The 5,000-nt window shown below is 37.4% G+C and overlaps 2 protein-coding genes across 4 annotated transcripts in view; one reads left to right on the top strand and one right to left on the bottom strand.

The window, feature by feature from the left end:
• The window catches only part of LOC123505629, a 63,850-nt gene that overhangs the window by 56,575 nt on the left and 2,275 nt on the right, over positions 1-5,000 (bottom strand). The gene's annotated exons all lie outside the window — the stretch shown is intronic.
• LOC123505350 (KRAB-A domain-containing protein 2-like) overlaps positions 1-5,000 on the top strand; it is a 14,787-nt gene that overhangs the window by 8,920 nt on the left and 867 nt on the right. The gene's annotated exons all lie outside the window — the stretch shown is intronic.

The following is a 5,000-nucleotide window of genomic DNA, read 5'->3' as shown; positions in this document are numbered from 1 at the left end:
GTTTGAGTAAAAAGTATTCTTAAAATAATATTGGACATGTTATGTAAAAGGCATAGAAAAGCAATACCGTACTAGATAAAAGAACACAAAAGACTGAATAAAGAAAAAATATGATACTAAAGAGATAGTGTTTTGTTACAAAACTGACCTGTTGTCATATCTGTGGTGTAGAAGTGAGGACCAGCACAAAGGTAAAGGTGTATGGCCAGTAACAGTGTGGATGTGGTTAAATACAGTTATGGAACTCTAAAAATAAGCTCCAAGATAAGTTTTATATAAGATAAAGTTTTGCTGAACACATTTGCTTGTTAAGTTCAAGTTCCAGACATATGACATGAATATCTTCTACCATTTTGATGTCTGTGTAAGTCAACCCTATGTACCTAATAATCCATATCTGTGAACAGATGATCATGTATTCACCTAGTTGTAATTTTACAGGGCCTGGGTATCATACTCGTGTGGCCCCGTCTCCATATCTACACACATCCAACTTTCCTTTAAAACTATGCACACTCCTCGCTGACACCACCTCCTCACTCAAACTATTCCACATCTCCACACATCTCTGTGGGAAACTATATTTCTTCACATCCTTCAAGCATATTCCCTTGGCTATCTTTTTACTATGCGATCTCGTAGTTCTATTTAAATTTTCCTCTCTCAACATCATTTGTTCATTATCCACTTCATCCAAACCATTCAACAGTTTATAAACCTGTATTAAATCTCCTATTTCTCTTCTTTGTTCCAAGGTAAGCAAAATCATTTCTTTTAATCTCTCCTCATAGGTCATTTCTGCCAATTCCGGTACCATTTTTGTTGCCATTCTCTGCAATCTCTCCAACTTCCTTATATGCTTCTTTTTATAAGGGGACCAAACCACCCCAGCATATTCCAATCTTGGTCTAATTACCGTACTAATTAATTTCTTCATCATATCTTTATGCATATAATGAAAGGCTAATCCAATATTTCTAATCAAATTATATGTTTCTCCAAACATATTGTCAATATGAACCTCAAACTGTCCATGGTCTTGTATTATCACTCCCAAATCCTTTTCCTTTTCCACCTTTTTCAACACTACTCCTTCACCCATCTTGTATGACCCTCTTGGCCGTCTTCCACTCTTCCCCATTTCCATTACATGACTTTTGCTCAGATTAAATTCCATCTCCCACCTCTTGCTCCACTCCCAAATCATATCCAGATCTGCCTGTAAAATTTCACAATCTTCTTCACTCTTCACATACCTACACAACTTCGCATCATCCACAAACAAATTAATATAACTGTTTACTCCCTCTGGCATATCATTAATATAGACAAGGAAAAGTATTGGTGCCAGCACTGAACCCTGTGGGACTCCACTCTCCACCACCAACCAGTCCGACTTTGCATCCCTTATTACCGTTCTCATCTCCCTCCATCTCAAGTAGTTTTCCATCCACTTTAACACTTTTCCCTTCAGTCCTCCATAAATCTCTAATTTCCATAGCAGTCTCATGTGCGGTACCTTGTCAAAAGCTTTTTTTAAATCCAAATATACACAGTCCATCCATCCCTCTCTCTCTTGTATTTTGTCAACCACTCTTGAATAAAAGCTCAGTAGATTTGTTACACATGACCTCCCTTTCCTAAAGCCAAATTGATGATCCGATAATAACTTATGATCCTCCAGGAACCGTATCCAATATTTCTTTATCACCCTCTCACAAATCTTACCGACCACACTTGTTAAAGACACAGGTCTATAGTTAAGAGGCTCTTCTTTACTGCCTCCCTTATAAATGGGCACCACTTCAGCTCTTTTCCACTCTACCGGTACTTCCCCGGTTTCTAATGAGCACCTTAAAATATCATATAATGGATCTATCTTCTCTACATTCCTTCAATAATTTGTCTGAAACTTCATCTGGTCCCATCGCTTTATCTTCTTTAAGCTCCTCCAATATTTTATATAACTCCTTTTTAGGTATCTTAATGTCATCCATGTACATATTTCCTTCTACATTCTGAGGCTTTACAAACATTGTTTCTTTAGTAAATACTTGTTGAAACCTATTATTTAGCAATTCCTCGATATTCTTAGGGTCATCTATTATCTACTATATAGGGAGGCGGTGGCATAGTGGATAAGGTGGTGAGCGTGGGATCGGGCAGGCGATCCAGCGTGAGGTTCGAATCCCACCACATACAGCCTTAAAACACTTTGCCATTTGTCGAGTGGTTTAAAGTTACCTACATACCACCATGATACCCAGGTTCTAGGTGGTTACACTCAAGATGAGCTTGGGTGGTGATATGGGCCCTAATATGGGTACCACTATAAATAAAATTGCCTGCGCCACTAATGGGTGGAAGCTGAACAGCTTCCATACATTCTTCAAGTGTGCCTACAGGCTATAGGCCTTACCGTTGCTCTCCTTTTAATCTTTCAATGGACTCTCTCTTTTTAAGTTTACCATTTATGAACCTGTAAAACAATTTTGGATGTTCCTTACTCTTGTCTACAATATCTTTTTCAAATTTTCTTTCTTCCTCCCTCCTTACCCTCACATACTCATTTTTTGCCACTCTATAATTCTCCTTAGTATATTCCTGCTCTTTTTCCATCTTTTCCAAGCCACATCTCTCTCTTTTCTTTAGCCTTAACACAAGTTGCATTTAACCAATCCTTTCTTCCTTCCTCTCTCAGTTTATACTTTGGTACAAATTTCATAACTCCTTCTTTATAATATTTCATAAAAATCTCATATTTTTTTCCCACTTCTCGCTTTGTAACATCTCCTCCCAATCTAATGTTCTGAAATAGTTTTTCAAATTTTCTGTGTCCATCTTTCTATAATTCAATCTACCACTCCTGTATGTCTCATCTCTCCTTCGCTGTGTTATTGCCATCTGCATTTCCATAACCACATGATCACTCTTCCCCAATGGACATTTATATTGTATATTCCCACATAGGTACACTTCTCGTGTTAACACCAAATCCAGTCTAGCCGGTTCATCATCTCCTCTATATCTAGCATTTTCTTTCATCCTCTGTTCCATCATATTTTCCATCATTAGATTAAGGAATCTCTCTCCCCATGCTTCCTCTCCAACACCACTTACTAGATTTTCCCAATCCACTTTACAATTAAAATCTCCTACTAGTATCACCTTTCTTTTTTCAGTTAATACACTTTCCAAACTCTGTAAAGTATCCTTGATCATATTGTCGTATTCCCTTAATGTCCAAGAATTTGTTTTAGGAGTTACATAGGTCACCATGATTATTCATTCTTTTCCATCACTTTTTAACCTTATGCTTATCACTTCTGCGTTGTTCTTCCCATACCAAACCTTATCCACATTTATCTCCTTCTTCGTCATAATCATAACTCCTCCTCCACCTTTACCCTCTCTATCCTTTCTCCATATATTATATTTATTATCCAAATTTACCTTTGTTTTTTCATGTAATTTTGTCTCAGTCAAACACACTATATCAGGCTTCTCCACCATCATATAGTCTTGCAATTCCAATCTACTTGACAGTATCCCATCTATATTAGTATACATTACGGTCCACCCACTGCTCCCTCTAGGGGTTCCTCCGCATTCCTTTTTTCCACATACCATTTTCTGACTCTCTCTCCTATAACTCTCCAAAAAACTTTTCTTTTTCCTCTTCAGACCGCTCATCATTTTTCCTTCTTGCCTCTTCTAACAATTCCTTATATCTTCTCCTCTCTTCCTCATTTCTATTTTTCTCACACACCTCTTTACAACCTTCTACCTCTCTTAATTTTGATGTTCTATGTAAAATGTCCTCCGCAGATTGTTGTGACTTCAGTACTACTTTAATCGGTCTCCTTACTCCCTCCTTATACGGACCCAGTCTATGGATCTCCTCCACTTCTTCTTGTAGGTCTTTTTTTTCCTCATCATTTAGATTTTTGAACAGATCTCTTACCGTTTTTAATTCTTCTTTAATTCTCTTAGGCTTATATGTTATATTTTGTTCTTTCATCCCAAATATTAATACACTCTTCTTCTTTTCAGTTATTTCTCTTATCAATGTTTCCTTATTCTTCATAACATTAACCAGTTCCTTAGATCTTTCTTTTTTGTCTTCATTCAACTGATCTTTAATTATTTCTTGTAAACCAACCATCTCAGCTTCCCTCGACTCAGTCCATTGTGTTTTCTTCATTTCCCACTCTCTTTCAAACCTTTCACTTTGCTCATTGATCATTTCCTTAAAGTCATCTTTCTTCTTTACAACTTTCTCCATTTTCTCCTCCAACCATTTCTTGTATTTTTCAACCTCCACTCTCAAGTGTGCATTCTCATCCACCAATCATTCCTCCAGTCTCTTAACTCTTTCCTTCAAAGCCTTGCGGAATTCTCTATCCTGCTCCTCCTCACTCCTCTGAACTTTTAATTCCTTCATCAACTCCTCAAATTTCTTCTCTAGCATAACCAATTTTCCTTGCATTGTTGCTCCTGTTAAAGATGGACTCATATTTTGTATGGCCACTTTTGGTTTTGCTCCCTGGGCCTCATCGGCATATTTTGAATTTGGTAACTTATTCCTTACAGGTCTATCCATTTCATTTCATTCTTCCTGGGAGCGTGTGGATGTGTCGTGGTGTGCACTGGCGGCCAGGCCTGGTAGCTTTGTGTGTGTGGTGAGATGTGTTGGCGGCTGTTTATGGCTGGCCCTTGTGTGGGTGTAAATTGGTTCTCGTTGGTAAAAGAAGAGGGATAAGCTAACTGTTTTTGTGCATGTATTTGTTTACCTTCATTCTTAATGATTCCATGTGTTAGATTACTTTTGATATCTCTCATTTTTCAAGCCTTACAGCTCAACCACATAAATTCATAAACACAGCTCAAACACATAAATTCATAAACAATGTTAGAGATAAGCCTAGTAAGAATATGCTCTTTTAATTGTAAAAAAGCTATTGCAACTGTATTGATGAATATGAAGATGGTTCTAGTGT

Source organism: Portunus trituberculatus, chromosome 18 (assembly GCF_017591435.1).
Source record: "Portunus trituberculatus isolate SZX2019 chromosome 18, ASM1759143v1, whole genome shotgun sequence".
NCBI lineage: Eukaryota > Metazoa > Arthropoda > Malacostraca > Decapoda > Portunidae > Portunus > Portunus trituberculatus.
The sequence above is the reverse complement of the archived record's forward strand: the minus strand, read 5'-3'. Positions and strand labels throughout refer to the sequence as shown.